This window comes from Haliotis rubra, unplaced genomic scaffold (genome assembly GCF_003918875.1).
Source record: "Haliotis rubra isolate DU_JTF1 unplaced genomic scaffold, ASM391887v1 Scf26, whole genome shotgun sequence".
Lineage (NCBI taxonomy): Eukaryota > Metazoa > Mollusca > Gastropoda > Lepetellida > Haliotidae > Haliotis > Haliotis rubra.
In genome coordinates, this window is record NW_025766669.1 from 2,123,352 (window position 1) to 2,142,968 (window position 19,617).

The following is a 19,617-nucleotide window of genomic DNA, read 5'->3' on the forward strand; positions in this document are numbered from 1 at the left end:
TTGCTTGGTTTCATTCAAGAGAGACAACTCCGTTAATCTTTTTTCATTAGTTTGTGAAGAGTTATCCCCCTTTGTTTAATTGCTAGCAGACGACATTTTCAGTGATCCTCAGTATGGATGATTTAGAGAAGAGGAAGTTGATTTTAGAGTATTACAACAAGGACATCAGATCAGCTAAAGTGATTTCAAGTAGAACAGGCATCCCTTTGTCCACTGTTTATCGTGTTTTGAAACTTATTGCAAATAGAAATGGCATTGAGCACCAGGGAGGCGCAGGTTGGCCGAGAAAATTGACTGTCGGTGACAGGAGGCGGCTTGGTATTCTTGTTTCTAAAATCAAACGAAGGAGGTTAGAAAACTTTAGGCTGGATATGATTGATAGAGGAACTGTGGCTGTCTATAAGGAGACAATTAGAACTGAGCTGCATGCAATGGGTTGGCAGAAAAGTCGAGGAATTCCATCACCGATCATGAAACCTGAACAAAAGAAGCGAAGGTTGAACTGGTGCTTACAACATAGAAATTTTAACTGGGACAATGTGATTTTCTCAGATGAAAGTTCTGTGTGGCTGTTTCCTAATACTCTGAAATTCTGGACCAAACAAACTGAAAAACCTTTGTATCAGCGCCCAAAGTACAGTCCGAAATTTAACGTGTGGGGTGGCATATCTGTGTTAGGGGCAACGCTCCTCTGTGTATTTGAAGGGAATATGAACAGTTAGTGGTACACAGATATTCTCGAGGGACATTTACTTCCATCTGCCCACGTGTTCTATGGAAATTTTTGGATTTTCCAGCAGGACAACGACCCAAAACATCGTTCAAAGCATTCACAGGCCTGGTTTCGGACCGAAAATATGACATTATATCACCTGTCTTTGAATCTGGAGTAATGTTCTGCTAATATTCACATTTAATACGTGAGTAATGAGTGAAAAAAATATTAAAAAATTACAATCTTAAATTCTCAATAATTTCTGGTATGGTAAATCTCAGGACTATTGCTACCATGCCTTTGTTTTGAGTCAAAGTCGAATGGCACGATCCTAAAATAGCTCTTCTAATAATTATTGTTTTCAGGATTAAAACAAGCGGCAAATATAACCAATACCGTCTCAAATACAATGATTTTGTTGCAAAACGACTTCCCTCCCCTTGTTTCGGTGTTGAAGAAAATGTCCTATCAGGTTTATGGTGCATGAACAGCAGTCGACCAATTTCGAATAAACGAACCAAGGTTTTGGGTGGACGAGGCCGCGATTTGTACGCCTAATTCGCGTTCAAAAAATATATTTTGATTTCTAGGTCATGAGCGATAAAAAAAATCGACTCTATGAAAGTGATAAGTGAAGCTGGTGACGTCACTTCAGTTTGCAGCTGTGGTGACGAATCTTCGAATTGTTTGCTTGTTTGTTTAACTTCGCACTCAGTACATTCTAACTGTATGACGGTGGTCTGTAATTATTCCAGTCTGGACCAAGCAATCCAGTGACTCCAGAAATGGGCTTTACACATTGTACCGGGCAATTCACCCGGGGAATCGAACCCGCGTCTTCGGCGTGACGAGCGAACGCTTTAACCTCTAGGCTACCCCACCGCCATAAATCTAATGAGGATGAAGATATATTAAACTGGAGACTGAAGATATGAACGTATTGGAAATGCATCAGGTTTTATCGTAATGACGGTATCTGACCATAACGTTCAATCAAAGTGCTTGTCAACTAGAAATTAAAGGGTGGACCTCAACCATTGCAGGGTGACATTTTCAAAACGCCTCCTCACTCAATGTAAGCATGTCGTCGCGCGTCTGTCACTTGACAAAGCGTGGCGGTTGAGCCAGTCACCGACTCTGTCACGGGGTCAAAGTGTAAGGAGTTCAGTCACCAAGGCCGCTGACGTCCGGGGAACGGTCTGTAGAAGACTTCACAGAGAAGTTCTGCCTGATGTTCTTGATGCAGCTTTAAGTACGTGTCGGTGGCACTTGGCCCGTGCGTCGGGATACTTCAAGTAGCAGCACATGGAACATCTGAGTGTATCCACTTGCTACATGCTCGACTGGCCCACCTCCTCTGCATCTACTATGTAATCTGTACCCGATCCACACGTCTACCAACTAGGTTATCTTTACCCGATCCTTAGGGGTATCACAGACATTAAATGTTGGCACAGTGAACGAAGTGTCTCATATAAGGAACGGTTGTATATAAATCGAATGCGTATTACGAACTACCGTTATAACCAGCTTAATGGTCCAATAATCATGAACGCGACGTAAAACTTATCTCACCATGAACACGCTTAGTATATAATCCATACCAGGGTGTTCTGTGATAAAAACATGAAAATAACATACAGTTGCAGGGAAAGAAACCTTTCAAAATGTCCCACTAGACCACAGGACCAGTGAGTGGACAATAATATTAGTAGTCCTGTCTGTACGTCACTGGTCCAAAATTACTTTCGTAGATTTACTTAACTATCAATACAAAATTCACTGGCCACCAGGACCACTGCAAACGTATCATTTAGTGGTCCTGATGAATTTTTACTAGCCAGCGACCACAGGACCAACGTTAATTTCGCACATTGAAGTTGTAACCGCGTGCATGTGTTGCCATGAAAAGCATTGTCCACACATTCGGAGTGTATGGCTATACATCACTAGTAGACTGCCCTATACTCTTGTTTCGTGACTCCCTTCAATATCTACACTGCACCCTGTATCCAGTACAGACACAATTAACCACTGGGAACCCCTGCCCTGTAATTGTACCTGAAATAGCAGTGTATAAATGGTGGTTCACTGACAGGAGTCGACGAGCAGCCCAGTATGCGTGGTGTGGTGAGACATAGTGTTACCCACTGGGGTGAAGGGTAGCAGTATACGTGTCAGATACATGTAACCTTCAGTTAAACAGGTGCTCGCTGGCTTACACGGTAATGTTTTGTTTGTGTTACGATAACTGTATATCCAACAGATTGAATTACTGATTTGACAACAAACATGCTTGTACATGCTAAAACGACATCCATACACACGCAGAAACACATCTGCATACACACATATGCACAAAGTGCTAAACGCGCGCGCACTGACACACACACACACACACACATCTGCACAAACACATACAATTTACCTAAGTGCTAAACGCCAGAGACCTGATGGAATGGGCGTTGATCCCAACCCACACAGTCTCTCGTCTCACCGTACGCGTCAGTGTTCAGAACTTAAGCACGTCTATGGATCCACGGGACAAGGACACATCTTGAGATTAGTTCAACTTCAGATTCAGACAGGATGCAAGGAAGATGTGTGTTCAAACTGTTATCCTATTTGCAACCCTGCGATAGAGATGGGCTAGATTCAGTCTTGAGCCCTATAACCAGCACAGACCAGCAGGAGAATGTACCCAGTCTCACTGCCACCAGTCACCACCCTGATTGATTCAATTACATTTACTGAAACGACCTTTTAATTACATTTACTGAAACAATCTTCCAATTACATTTACTGAAACAATCTTTCAATTACATTTACTGAAACAATCTTTCAATTACATTTACTGACACAATCTTTCAATTACATTTACTGAAACAATCTTTCAATTACATTTACTGAAATAATCTTTCAAGTACATTACTGAAACAATCCCTTTGTCGTTCTTTTGAATTTAGGGAGGATGCTCATCACGCCACATAGGTACAATGTGTGAAGCTCATTTCTGGTGTCCCCCCGCCGTGATATTGCTGGAATATTGCTAAAAGCGGCGTAAAACTAAACTCACTCACTCATTTTCATTGTTGACGTCAATTTGGATGGACAAAGTCTCCTTCGAAATGTTTTATAACAATCTCACGACAAGCAGTTAGAAAGTCGAACATAGAGGTACTGCAGTGTCCTCCATTGGAATGTTTCACCGTGCACAATAGACTTATCTGTCTTAACTGTGGCACGTAACGACAGCTATAAATCATAGGCTCAAATCTACACTCACAAGGACTTCTGACAAAACTGCTGGTCCAAATACAAACACACGAAGGTCCGTCTGTAGATTGCACAAGCGTTAACTTTAACAACCGTCTACTTATCATCCAGGGATTGCGAAACGCGTTCATGACCGGAGGCCTGCAGAAGACATCCCGATTGTTCAATGTTTTAGGGGCTGTGCACTTTGTCCATAGAACAGACGGGGGTTGCAATGGTATCTATAAATTAGGGTCGTAACGCAAGTGCCCAGGTGATTCTATTCAAATAGGAATAGGTTAATATTCACACAGGTAATACTCCAAGAATTTCAAAAAGGTATTTGAAACTGGGGAAACGTTCTGCGCACACTTTGGGAAGCTCATACATACCGATTGTAGTCCAAGGTCTGCCCTCTTCCGTTCATACCATACTGTTAGGATCTTTTAGTACAATAGGTTACCACGAATATCACCCAATTGTTTTATTTTTTGCGTGACTTCAAATGGCTGTCTATAAGGTCAATACTTTGGTGGTTTTGTGATACACTCTATCGGATAAAATTTCAAAGAGATTTCCATAAAATCACATAGTATGGCTTCCGAAAGGGGTCACGTGACCAACCCCTTAAGCATCATCGTGGGGGATTACATTTTGAACCTACGTTGAACGTGCAGGGTTGAGTGAGTGAATATGGTTGTACGCGGCTTTAAGCAATACTCGATCAATATCACGGCGGGGGACACCAGAAATGGGCTTCACACAGTGTACCCATGTAGGGAATCGAACCCGGGCCAACCCTTTAACCACTAGGCTACCCCACCACTCCTGAACGTGCAGAATATGTCAACGAACTGTATGTATGCTTCTTCATAAATCACGGGGGTGGCGACAGCTAAACACGTCTGGGTCTGTACTGTACACCATGGTACACATAAATCAGGCAGTAAGATGACTCGACAAGCCCAACACTTACCCCGCATACCTTCATCAACAATAGCTACCCTCTCTTCGACCAAGGCCTTATTTATCATGCATGCGAGGGGTTTGATATGAAACATTATACCATTCAACTTGGACAGGGTTTTGCCGTGTTTTGAGACCTGTCTGTGAGTACACACTTCACATGTTGTGATGCCTGTCATCAGCTTGCTGTCATTGTAATACTGTACCGCGTCAACATTCACTCAACGACGTGGTCAGACAGTAAATATATACGTTCGCGTCAACACACTGTTTTGCTGACGTCGGCAAATGTATCATAGCGTTGTCCAAGTTACTTTCACCGATAGTTTATCTTTAACGCCTTATGGAATATGATTCGTGTGATAGAAGAGATTGTTTTAGGCTAGCGCGGACTTTGCATATTGACATATATCTTTATACCTCCAAAATAGCATACCCTGGTTGGATACAATGTTGGACGGACAAAGTCTCCTTCGAAATGTTTTATAACAATCTCACGACAAGCAGTTAGAAAGTCGAACATAGAGGTACTGCAGTGTCCTCCATTGGAATGTTTCACCGTGCACAATAGACTTATCTGTTTTAACTGTGGCACGTAACGGCAGCTATAAATCATAGGCTCAAATCTACACTCACAAGGGCTTCTGACAAACTGCTGGTCCAAATACAAACACACGAAGGTCCGTCTGTAGATTGCACAAGCGTTAACTTTAACAACCGTCTACTTATCATCTAGGGATTGCGAAACGCGTGCACGACCGGAGGACTGCAGAAGACATCCCGATTGTTGAATGTTTTAGGGCTGTGCACTTTGTCCATAGAACAGACGGGGGTTGCAATGGTATCCATAAATTAGGGCCGTGAAGCAAGTGCCCAGGTGATTCTATTCAAATAGGAATAGGTTAATATTCACACAGGTAATACTCCAAGAATTTCAAAAGGTATTTGAAACTGGGGAAACGTTCTGCGCACACTTTCGGAAGCTCATACACACAGATTGTAGTCCAAGGTCTGCCCTCTTCCGTTCATTCCATACTGTTAGGATCTTTTAGTACAAAAGGTTACCACGAATATCACCCAATTGTTTTATTTTTGCGTGACTTCAAATAAGGTCAATACTTTGGTGGTTTTGTGATACACTCTGTCGAATGAAATTTCAAAGAGATTTCCATAAAATCACATAGTATGGCTTCCGAAAGGGGTCACGTGACCGACCCCTCAAGCATCATCGTGGGGATTACATTTGAACCTACGTTGAACGTGCAGGGTTGAGTGAGTGAATATGGTTGCACGCGGCTTTAAGCAATACTCGATCAATATCACGGCGGGGGACACCAGAAATGGGCTTCACACAGTGTACCCATGTAGGGAATCGAACCCGGGCCAACCCTTTAACCACTAGGCTACCCCACCACTCCTGAACGTGCAGAATATGTCAACGAACTGTATGTATGCTTCTTCATAAATCACGGGCGACAGCTAAACACGTCTGGGTCTGTACTGTACACCATGGTACACATAAATCAGGCAGTAAGATGACTCGACAAGCCCAACACTTACCCCGCATACCTTCATCAACAATAGCTACCCTCTCTTCGACCAAGGCCTTATTTATCATGCATGCGAGGGGTTTGATATGAAACATTATACCATTCAACTTGGACAGGGTTTTGCCGTGTTTTGAGACCTGTCTGTGAGTACACACTTCACATGTTGTGATGCCTGTCATCAGCTTGCTGTCATTGTAATACTGTACCGCGTCAACATTCACTCAACGACGTGGTCAGACAGTAAATATATACGTTCGCGTCAACACACTGTTTTGCTGACGTCGGCAAATGTATCATAGCGTTGTCCAAGTTACTTTCACCGATAGTTTATCTTTAACGCCTTATGGAATATGATTCGTGTGATAGAAGAGATTGTTTTAGGCTAGCGCGGACTTTGCATATTGACATATATCTTTATACCTCCAAAATAGCATACCCTGGTTGGATACAATGTGTGAAGTTCATTTCTGGTTTTCCCCTGGTGGTATTGCTGGAATATTGTTGAAAGTGGCATAAAACCATACTCACTAACTCACTCACTCACCCTACCACCCTTCTACCCACCGAAACCAACTCACCCACCAACTCACTCCCTCACTTCAGTATAGCGTAAGGATGTTAGTTTATTCAATGTTGTTATGGCGGCGCTGTTGAGGCTTTAAGTGCCCCATTGCATAAAGATTCGCGATCGGTTTGTATATACTTATATTCTTTGATATGTAAAACCGGCTTTGGGCACCTCTGTGTGGGTAACGGTATAGCAGTCTAACGGGACATGTTGAATATTTATAAGGCGGCTAGAACATGTGCTAACGACAACCTACAGTGGTGTTTAAATCCGACGACCTAGGGTGATAGAGAGAGGTCACACCGTACGTCGTGACAGCATCTCTTTACCCTCCAGCTGGACCCCCAAAGACTTCACTCTTCCATGGGACCTCCATCGTCCTTCCTCTTCCTTAGGACCGCCTTCAATCTTTCGCGGACCTACCCCCTTCATCGATCAACGGGGACTCCATCGTTACTCAGTGGTCATCCTTTCACGGACCCCCATCACCTCCCCCTTCATTGCTCCTAGGACACTCTACCATAGACACTTCTGGAACCATCGTCTTCTTTCCCTTCATCCTTTCACTCCAAATGACCTTCATACAGTCATCTTGCGCCAGTTTGCGCCCCTTTTCCATCATTACCAGTGATGTGACAAAGCAATGTGCCAGTGGGTCGTCACTGCACAATGGCGGGACTGACACCGGACACAGTCAACGTCTTCATCAATAGAACGACTCCCTGCTTCATTCACTGGGGATTTACCTTGGGTCGACGAAGGTAGCGGTGCACCACAACCCGGGCCGTCGTGGACGTGACGTGGCGTATATGGAGCAGTCGTTGCTGCCATGGAGTGTTTAGATAAGGGTTAGAGGGTTAAACACTCTCTTTAGCCGATAGGATCGGGGCAAACTCGTGGGCTCCTGTTGTGAACCCGATACGCCGACTCTGAATGACGGGAATGTGGAAACAATGTCCGAGTCAACATCGTGGACTCACCGCCACAGACAGCAGAGTAGACTGAACAAAATGTGTAACATTGTATGGAATGTTGGCAGACATGTCACGAGGGCAGAGGTGGAGAAGGTGTAGGCATTAGCAAGGAAGCACATGTGTGTAATATCTTGGATATCTCTCCATTCATATCGGTCTGTTTAGTAAGAATACATCAGTCATCAACGTCTTACACTTGAAATAACGTTATAAAATAGTTGGTCTTCCATACCCCAAACCAAACCCCTCCCACACCAACCCATCTACAATAACTCCGCACAGGCGAATCCAGAAATTTTCAAATTTTCAACACACCCAACCCCCACCCCACCCCAACCACCACCACCACACACGCACATCCGATCCGCCAATGACTCCAAACGCAACAAATCCGACCAAGCACAAACCCCAACCCAACTGCTCAATCAACATTCAGACTACAGCCCAACCCCAAGCCCAATCTTCGCCCAAGCTCAGCCCCAACCTCACCACACTCGACACATTCTATCTTCACGTTGACTACACACCTAACCCCACCTAGCTAACCCACGCAATCTTCGACCACAAGCTCAGCCCCAACCTCACCACGCGGTCGACCTTCCAACCACGTTGCTAACCCCACGCGTAACCACACTTCCCACCACAACCCCGCCAACCACAACCCCAGCTCACCGTAATTAAGTAACGCAGTTTCTTCTGATATTAAGTTATTATACACAATGGAAATATTGGATTATACTTTCGCACCTCGTCTTTTATAAATGGACAAAAGGTTTCCCTAAAAGAGAGAAAAACAGTCCCATATGCATCCACGAGGACGGCAAGAACTTCGCCTTTATGCTCTCCTGTTGCTGTGTCGACATGTTGTCACGCAAGGCGTCCGCGTTCCGCTTCCGCCAACCAACAACTTTCAAACAATCGCTCTAATATTAAACAACTGCGTTAACACGGCAGCCATTTCCAACAGCTTGTCCAGTCTAGGAAACTGTTCATCTGGGTCCCGATCCACAGAGCGTTCTCAGTGTTATCGTAACTAAATTTAGGTCGTTTATTACAGACTTATCGTAGTAGTACGAACGCTTTGTGGATCGGGCCCTAGGCGGTTACATGTGACCTGTCTGTGAAGACGTTTCGCCTTCACGAAATTGGCAAACGAGTACGATCTGCGTCCATTTGACCTGTCCAGACACTAACACATTTAAACTGACCTGCCGTGAGATGACATAACAGACACGATAAAACCGGAGTTGGAATCATGTCACTTACTCTAACCTTTAATTTTCTCCCACAACGACTCAACGAAGTTATCGTGAACACCCGGTCAACTATTGTTTGTCTGGTCAAAACGCAATTATTTACCGGTCAGCTTTACTGTTCCCGAAAGAGTCATAAAACAACATTCGGTTACCCTAAATAAGACACATACATACCCTGTACCCACGAAAACTTTGCCGTGAACCGTAGTCGAAAGACGCTCCGAAAAACCGACCAATCAGACCACTACCACGAGCGAGAGAAATTCTGTGTTAAGTTAAAAGACATGAGACATGAAGATGGTGACGTCACTTCCGACACTTCGTTTGGTAGTAGGCAGATCAGGGGAGCGTATTTCGCATAATAGAAAAGTGATACAAGACGCTGGGTAATCGAGCGTGCCTTCCAGCCAAGATGCATGCACATCTGCACCGGGAGAACGTCAACTCGTCCCCATACCTCCAGCTGAGCGCTCCCAGACGTCCATTGACAGAACCTGAAGCGTGTCCATCTGTACGTCACATTAGTAATACTGTTCTTTGTCACAACAATGAAGGATTGGCTTTAACTGTATTTAATGTCTCCGTCTCTGCAAGTGATATCTCCAGGGAGATGACTGCACTGTACGACGCGCCTCACCTTTCCTGAATGCACTCTCGATAGTGTTTCTAGAGACTAGACACTGATACATCACTGAAATCCCATAAACGCTTACTAGTACTTTTTTTTCAAAGGTTTTTGACTGACCAAGCAGTTTTAAAGGTCACAGTGTCAAGAATGTATTGGACTACTCACTTGATGCCAGAAATATGTGCATAGAGCTCAGGTCACAATCAGTAGAAGTTAAGCAATGTTGAGTGCAACGTTGAGTGCGGAGTCCTTGGATGGGTGACCGTGTTTGACAGCTTGACTCCTGAGAGTTTCTGGGACTTCGGTCCTGCCCCACAACGAAGCACACGTGATACATGTGGTCACACCCAAGGCAAGTGAGTTTGTTCAATTTTGCCTCTGTTCACCCAACAGAACATGGGTACCCGGTGACATATGCCATGTTACTATTAACCTTCTAGCGCCTCACAGGCAGCATGGGTTATCCGGGGTAATGATAATCAGATTCTGATTACAGCGTCCGGTGAGCAACTAGTCAGATGGATACTAGGCGCTATATAAATGAATTATTTTTATTATCTCTTGAATTCTAGCATGTCTACATCTCAACCGTTACATACAGACACGTATATGTTTGATGCTATAGCACGTCCATCTACAGGCGACAGGTAGAGATGTTCGAGTTTGGACCAGATAAGCCAATAACTGATGTCATGGCTATACAGCACAGCTCATAGTTGAAACCCTTGGGTTATTGCGAATCATTGAACCAGTTAGGGACATCTGAAGAATGTTTATATGTATCGTTTAGAGATGATAACAAAAGTAAGTAGAAATTAATAAATTTCATCTACATGTGTATAAATTATTTTGAACTCAAAACCATTGAATAACTTTTGAAATGACATGTGGACAAATGAGTGAGTGAGTTTCATTTTACACCACTTTTAGCAATATTCCAGCAATATCACGGCGGAGGACACCAGAAGTGGGTTTCACACATTGTACCCATGTGGAAAATCGAACCCGGGTCTTCGGCCTGACAAGCAAACGCTTTAACGATTAGGTTACCCCACCGCCCCGATATGTGGACAGAAGTCACGTTAAATGACATTCATCATATACCGTACCGGGTGACATTTGACCCTAAAATAGGAAGGGCAGAGGTCACACAGGTGCAGCATAGCGTGCACGAGCTTTATCGTCCATATCGGCGTTATTTTCACGGTAAAGGCTCAAATCAGATAAGCATCTTGCACAACCAGAATAATAGCATACACATTGCTTAAGGCGACAAGATTGGTGTGAAGTTAAAAGTCAAGTGCCTCGTAATATGAGTTATCAGCTTTCCTAATACATATGAGACGATAAGGTTATTTATATAATAAACATGCACTGCCTAAATAGGGACATTATACCCTTGTGAAAGAACCTTGCTGCCGAACTCATTAGATGATTGTTATAATACTATTTCGAGGCAGTTGTATGAAGCGAGTCGACTGTTGACCTTTTTACTAATAAATATTAGGAAACTACTAACGATAAATGGAATAGAGAGCAGCCCTGTCGCAGTTCACGTGAGAAAATACAGGCGGAAGTGGAAATTGCATATTGGTCCGATTCCAATGACGCACCCAGTAAATAAAGACTTAATTGCATACTTAGAACACTCGTGTAATGTTGGTTCATATATATTAACTGTGTTCCTTAAATAAATATTAATTTTTTTGACTGGAAGTTCGGAACGTTTTGCAGAAGTTTATCCCGAAGCGTTCATGTTACAGGTTGATGACTTCACCTATGACAAATAGTACCTTGTTATCTGTCATACAATTATGTAGTGGGTGGAGCATTCCGTACATTCATACAGTTCACTTCAGTCCACTAAGATATGTCTCAATGTTACTCAGTGTACCCTCTACGTCACACAGTGCACACGACGCGACACAGTCACCTAGAAACAGCTGGGGTTAGTTGTGACAGCATCCGTTGGCTAAATCTGTTATCTGTATTGGCTGAGATTCACTGTCGATGTGCCTCAGTACAATGTTCTAGTAAACCGCCTCCGTGGTGTAGTGGTTAGAGCTTATGCCCGGAGAGCGGAAGGTCGTGGGTTCGATCCCCGGCCGCGTCATACCAAAAGACGTTAAAATGTGGTACTTGTTGGTCCCTGCCTGGCGTTCGGCAGTATTCTTAGGGCTACGAACGTTTCGAGAATAAGGGCCCTGGCTAGCTATTCTCGAAACGTTCGTAACCCTACAAACTTCTTAAACCCATTGCCCATTTCTGGTGTCCCCCGCCGTGATGTTGCTGGAATATTGCTGAAAGCGGCGTAAAACCAAACTCAGTCAGTCTTAAACGCATTCTTAACACACTGGCTACGATCAAAGTTACGAATTCTTAGGGCCACGAACATTTCGAGAATAAGGTCCCTGGACCAGACAACCCACTGATTGACATCTAATCTGTCATGATCACACAGACCCCGAAGCAAACATATCCAAAAAATTCCACGCAAGTCTAGAAAATGTGGCAAATCTATATTTTCACAGCTTCAAAATGAAGAAAGTCTCTTGGCTCCTTTTTATTGTAATTATTTTTAATTTTAATTAATTTAAAGCTAAATTTATTTTCTGTTAAATATGTTCATTTCAGAGACTAGCTGTTAGTCTAATTGACATCATTAGCTGCTTCTAATGAGAAGCATGGGTTGCTGAAGACAAATTCTAGCCCTGAGTCTGACGGGAAGTTCTTCGGCTAATAGAAGGGTTATTTTGTTTACCGTGTAGCGTGCATTAATTAGCATAGTTTACTTTTATATTTTACTCGAACACGGGACTTTGTATGTAATGAAGATATGAATAAACATTCACTGAAGCTGATGTGACGCTAATACAGGACCTTGCGTCGTTGCTATTTCTAGACCTTTAACTCTCACGATGAAACGAACTAATTTACTGTATTGCACATGCACAAACAACAGGTATTGTTGCCGCTGACGGAGACGCAATGCAGCGTAACGAAGGATGTGGGGGGGAAGAAGAGTGTGTGTGTGAGTTTATGTTTACGCCGCTTTTAGCAATATTCCAGCAATATCACGGCGGACACCAGAAATTGGGACTTGTACCCATGTGGGGAAGTGAACCCGGGTTTTCAGCGTGACGAATGAACGCTATAACTACTAGGCTACCCCACCGCCCCTGATGATGATGATGATGATGATGATGATGATGATGATGATGATGATGATGATGATGATGATGATGATGATGATGAAGAAGAAAAAGAAGAGTGCTCACGGCCTTACACTGTTATTAAACCGGTCAGTCGATCACTTTGCACTCATTTCATTCTCAGCTCCCCGGGGATACCACAGATACGTGAAAATGTTCATGCAAACCAGGGTCTGGACATACCGGCATGGTTATGTTCGGTGTTTGACAGTCTGACAGTTTTTATAATTGAAAAAGACACATTGTCATCGTAGCGTCAGTTCTCACTGCAATGAACATGCTGAACATAAAAGCCAGAATTATTTTGGTCTCCGCTTGACCCGTGGACGGTGACACCCTACTGGGTGAACGACGACACTACAACATCAGTGACCCAAGCAACAGCGGGGTGCCAGGGCCACGGTGCTTTATAACTCCACCTGTTGACAGTCCGGAATAATGCAGAACGACACTGTCTCTAATTACACATGCTGCTGTTGGCAGGAAAAGATGAAGTAGAGGTTTCAAAGAGAAATAAGACATCATCTGTCACATGTCAAGATATTGGATCTCATATTGTCCGGTAAACGTGAAGGATCGAAGCTTTCCCAGGGCTTCGTTCCTCACAGCGATCTTAGCGGGTCCTCTACCTTAACTTGCTATGTGTAAAAGACGTCAAGACGTCGTGGAATTGCAACGTATTTGTTCACATGCACTAAAGCATCTCCTTTCAACTGGAGACCATGTTCCACAATTATGTAGATTTTATGCATCTTGGTACAATCGTGACAGTAGATACACCACAGGTCCAACCTATACTTCATACATATGCATATCCTCTGTACATAACGCAGGTAGCAAGACGTATATAACTGCATAATGTCGACGTCAGGGGATAACTAGTCTCCATTATTGGCCCAAACAGATTTCTACCGGCGCACAGACAGAATAGGTGTGAAAATTACTTTATCACTAAAAAAACGGTGACACCAGGTGTTTGAAAAAAAGTAAGCATGCCCCACCGGTTGCACCACATTGTTTGCATAAAACAATACTTTGTATGACGTGTTCCACTGTATGGAGTGAGTGACTGTCAGACGAGGGTCATGTATGTAACATGTCCACGATGACAGCTTCATGAAGACAAATCGTGAAATATTTATGAAATGTGTATACATGTTTGCACACAATGAACAACCGACATAGAATGTAGCGTAAAGAGGTTTCGTGTAGTGTCCATTCTGGTGTTTAAAAAAGGTTTCACATTGTGTCCACACGAGCGTATAGAGGTTTCGCGTAGTGTCCATTCTGGTGTTTAAAAAAGGTTTCACATTGTGTCCACACTAGCGTAAAGAAGTTTCGTGTAGTGTCCATTCTGGTGTTTCAAGGTTTCACATTGTGTCCACACGAGTGTGTAGAGGTTTCGTGTAGTGTCCATCCTGGTGTTTCAAAGTTTCACATTGTGTCCACACTAGCGTAAAGAGGTTTCGTGTAGTGTCCATTCTGGTGTTTCAAGGTTTCACATTGTGTCCACACTAGCGTAAAGAGGTTTCGTGTAGTGTCCATTCTGGTGTTTCAAGGTTTCACATTGTGTCCACACGAGCGTATAGAGGTTTCGTGTAGTGTCCATCCTGGTGTTTCAAAGTTTCACATTGTGTCCACACTAGCGTATAGAGGTTTAGAGGTTTTGTGTAGTGTCCATTCTGGTGTTTCAAGGTTTCACATTGTGTCCACACTAGCGTATAGAGGTTTCGTGTAGTGTCCATTCTGGTGTTTCAAGGTTTCACATTGTGTCCACACGAGCGTATAGAGGTTTCTGTGTAGTGTCCATCCTGGTGTGTCCCTGGTGTTTCAAGGTTTCACATTGTGTCCACACTAGCGTATAGAGGTTTTGTGTAGTGTCCATCCTGGTGTTTCAAAGTTTCACATTGTGTCCACACTAGCGTATAGAGGTTTCGTGTAGTGTCCATTCTGGTGTTTCAAGGTTTCACATTGTGTCCACACTAGCGTATAGAGGTTTCGTGTAGTGTCCATCCTGGTGTTTCAAGGTTTCACATTGTGTCCACACTAGCGTATAGAGGTTTCGTGTAGTGTCCATCCTGGTGTTTCAAGGTTTCACATTTTGTCCACACTAGCGTATAGAGTAGTGTTCCTGGTGTTTCAAAGGTTTCACATTGTGTCCACACTAGCGTGTAGTGTCCATCCTGGTGTTTCAAGGTTTCACATTGTGTCCACACTAGCGTATAGAGGTTTTGTGTAGTGTCCATCCTGGTGTTTCAAGGTTTCACATTGTGTCCACACTAGCGTATAGAGGTTTTGTGTAGTGTCCATCCTGGTGTTTCAAAGTTTCACATTTTGTCCACACTAGCGTAAAGAGGTTTCGTGTAGTGTCCATCCTGGTGTTTCAAGGTTTCACATTGTGTCCACACTAGCGTATAGAGGTTTCGTGTAGTGTCCATTCTGGTGTTTCAAGGTTTCACATTGTGTCCACACTAGCGTATAGAGGTTTCGAGTAGTGTCCATCCTGGTGTTTCAAGGTTTCACATTGTGTCCACACTAGCGTATAGAGGTTTCGTGTAGTGTCCATCCTGGTGTTTCAAGGTTTCACATTTTGTCCACACTAGCGTAAAGAGGTTTCGTGTAGTGTCCATCTTGGTGTTTCAAGGTTTCACATTGTGTCCACACTAGCGTATAGAGGTTTCGTGTAGTGTCCATTCTGGTGTTTCAAGGTTTCACATTGTGTCCACACTAGCGTATAGAGGTTTTGTGTAGTGTCCATTCTGGTTTTTCAAGGTTTCACATTGTGTCCACACTAGCGTATAGAGGTTTCGTGTAGTGTCCATTCTGGTGTTTCAAGGTTTCACATTTTGTCCACACTAGCGTAAAGAGGTTTCGTGTAGTGTTCATTCTGGTGTATCGAGGTTTCATGTAGACTAACGCTTAGTCTTTGAATATATGTAATTTTGATAGTAACAAATATATCCATTAAATTGAAAAGGAGCCCCAGTGAGATGGGAGATTCATAACCTGAACCTGAGGAAATCTAGACTTGCTTAATTTAGGGCTTTAGCATTGCAGGGAGGGCTGGGCAGTAGGGAAAATAATGTGGTTCAGGGACTGTGAAACAGACTAGGTTTCATTTTCTGTTCATTCTGGTGTTTAAAAGTATCATGTTTTATCCACACTAACATACAGAGGTTTCATGTTATATCCCATGCATTTTGTGTAAAAAGGTGTTCATACAATCCATTAATGTTCAGATTTGTCTATAAATCTCTCGCATGAATACGAGGTAGATTTGAAACTGTTCCTGCGCCCCCAAAAGAATACAAAGGATTTATGACAGAGCCATGTAGGATCAGCCAACGTAGGCTGCTCTAATGTAGTTTTGATGTTCATGAATGAAGCATGTATTTACCCACTTCCATACAAAGACGTTTTTCACAACGCACATATTGTCGAGGTACTTTGTGCTGAACGGGTTCAGCGTCTGTGGGTACAGAGAAGCTCAAGTAGATTTACCTGTAACGAGCATTACGAATTTCCTTCAGTATATGACAATGGGGAACTCAGAGTTGTCCCAATTCACACACCTTGAGTCCGCTTGTGCGAACAGAACAGGAGCTCAAATGGAAAGCATTTTCATGATTAAGGTTTAGAAAAAGACATTTATCAACTGCATGTTTGACGTGTGTGACCTATATCTTTCCTAACATTGTGAAGGATGAATGTGAACAGGCAATGCTTATACTCCTACTACCCGTAAAGACCCGGGTTAGAGTTGGTCTTCAGCAACTCATGCTTGTCGTAAGAGGCAAGTAACGGGATCGGGTGGCCAGGCTCGCTGACTTGGTTGACACATCATCGTATCCAAGTTGTGTAAATCGATGCTCATACTGTTGATCACCGGATTGCTGGTCCAGACTGGATTATTTACAGACTGCCGCCATAGAGTTGCAATATTGCTGAATGCGGTGTTAAACATAAAAAATACCAAACCCCCAACAAAAAATATAATGTTAGAAGGCAAATTCAATGGTTGACATTGAACCAAGTGATAAATAGTAAAGGTAATACACTAGACACCGATTCTTGAAAAACTATCAGGCAGTGCAGTGTTAAACAACAAAGAAACTGTATCATATCGCTACAATGACCTTGATATTTTGCGTCATGACTGACTGACTGAGTTTAGTTTTACGCCGCTTTTAGCAATATTCCAGCAATATCACGGCGGGGGACACCAGAAATGGGCTTAACACATTGTGCCCATGTTGGGAAACGAACCCGGGTCTTCGGCGTGACGAGCCAACGCTTTAACCACTAGGCTACCCCACCGCCCCTTTGCGTCATGAAATACAGTGTCATGCAGTATATCGTCATAATACACCACGGTGCAGCAACATTAGCAGATATTCCGGGACAAATGTGCGAAACAACCGGCATTAACCCGTCAGTGTGTTCGGTGTAGGTGAACTATGTCGAGTCACTCGGTTCGGTGGATTCGTCCATCAGTAATACGTTCAAGGCCAAGGCCGTTTCACAAAGCGTTCGTAGCGTTACGATTGCCATAAGTCAGCGTTTAAGTACAGACGCTCTCTCAGTAATATGTGTTACTACATACTTATACTCATGTCCGTAAGTTACGCAACTAACTATGAACATTTCAGTGACCAAACACTGAAGACAATGTATTCATCCCAGCTACTTTTCCGAGGGTAGATTGATGCATATAAGGAAAGGGAATTGTGATATCCCGCTGTGGCAGCAAACAGAGGTCTGCGACCTAATGACAATTCACAAATTTTAAGAAAATTCTACCTAAGTAAGAAAGTAGGGTGTTTGAAAGTGGTATACAGCAGAGCTTCAGCGTGGCGGGGGAACCTCGAAGAAGACACCCGTCCCGTAAGGCCTGGTATGTCACACCAGACATGATCCAGAGGCAACTGGCGAATGACTATCCGTCATGGTGATAGTTTAGTTATATACATGTATATATATTACAAAATAAGTAATTTATAAAATTGTTTCTTGTGAAATGCATTGCATGTGCATGCCCAATACCTTTGACATTGGATATATATATGATCACTTATTCTCTACTACCTTTATAATGTGATCAAAACTGTTTTATACATATAAATATTCATTAACATAAAAGGCAGACATAACTATCATATACACATGCCATAAAGACCATATATACATGGCACCAAAGAGTTTTCATCTGCATACCCCAGATCCTTTCCATAACAAACAACAAGGGATACGTGGAAGCTTTACAGTACACAGCGAGAGACATATTGCTCACAACCGTATTCAACTGCAGCATAATATCTCCATGTTTCTGTAGACAGACATTGGTACAAAACGTCGTCTGCCCACTGACAAGGCCAGTCAAAGAAATCCCCACGAAGGCCGTAAGTGTCGGGGCTGACAGGTCAATGACATTCAACACCACCCCTCCGTGTGGATTCCACCATACACTGACGGGGCATTGACTGAAGGATTGAAACCTTACGTCAGGGCATGACACAGACACCATGGTTGAAGACATCGTCACAGATACGTGCCCTTAATCATCCTGTTGATACATACGGGTGGATTTCAATAACGCCAATAGAATTTTGAAGACTTCATTTACGCTTTAATGTCAAGGTCGGGGGCTAATGCTCTGCGCAGAAAATGGGATCTGTCGATGACGGGATCTGTTTGTGTTCAACCACAAGCACAAAACTGGTAATGGATTCAAACAATTTGAAAAAAATATGCAGTTTAATGCCTCTGTGGAAATAATGTCACAATGATTGTTCCATTTCACTTTGACCAGAGGCGCATGACGTCCTGTCATAATGTCCTATACCGTTTTTGCCTAAACTTGTGATCTTGAACTTTCGATAAATATTGTGGTAATTATTCAAACCCACTAGACCGGATCTCATTAACATTTCAAACTATCCATGCAGTGAGTTTTCCGACTCTAGAAAGCATTAGAAAGGAAGCACTCCTCGTCTCGTTGTATGAAAGCGTCCCCACTACGCTGTGGAACCAGATAACAGATGTGTCCTTTTGATTCAAAAGTCAGAAAGGAATACAATATTTATAGTTTAGATTAAAGATCATGGCCATCACTCCTGAATGTATACACGACGAGGACCCCGTGACTGGGGTGTGCTGCCTTCACACTGGGTATTGACACTGCCGGGAACATCATATCAAACAGGCAGTCAGTCAATACTGCGCATATTATGTCACTCACTTCAATGCAGTGAAAACCTCTCAAGACGTCCCAGTTAAGGTAGAAAAAAATTATCGGGAGTTATTTCAAGCTTCAGACCAGACACAAAAGGAGAAAGCTGAATTGATTAAACAAACGCAGCCCTCTGTCGTGAAGACGACATTTAACGTTGAGCAGAACAGCGGTTTTCCTCACATGTTATGATGCTGCTGTCTTTGATGAAGTTTTCCTTTTCCTCAAATGTTTGGGTTTGAATAAGCAATGCACAGACCATCA

The 19,617-nt window shown here is 43.2% G+C and overlaps 1 protein-coding gene across 3 annotated transcripts in view; it reads right to left on the bottom strand.

Moving 5' to 3' along the window:
* LOC124280072 (papilin-like) overlaps positions 1–19,617 on the bottom strand; it is a 130,011-nt gene that overhangs the window by 109,401 nt on the left and 993 nt on the right. The gene's annotated exons all lie outside the window — the stretch shown is intronic.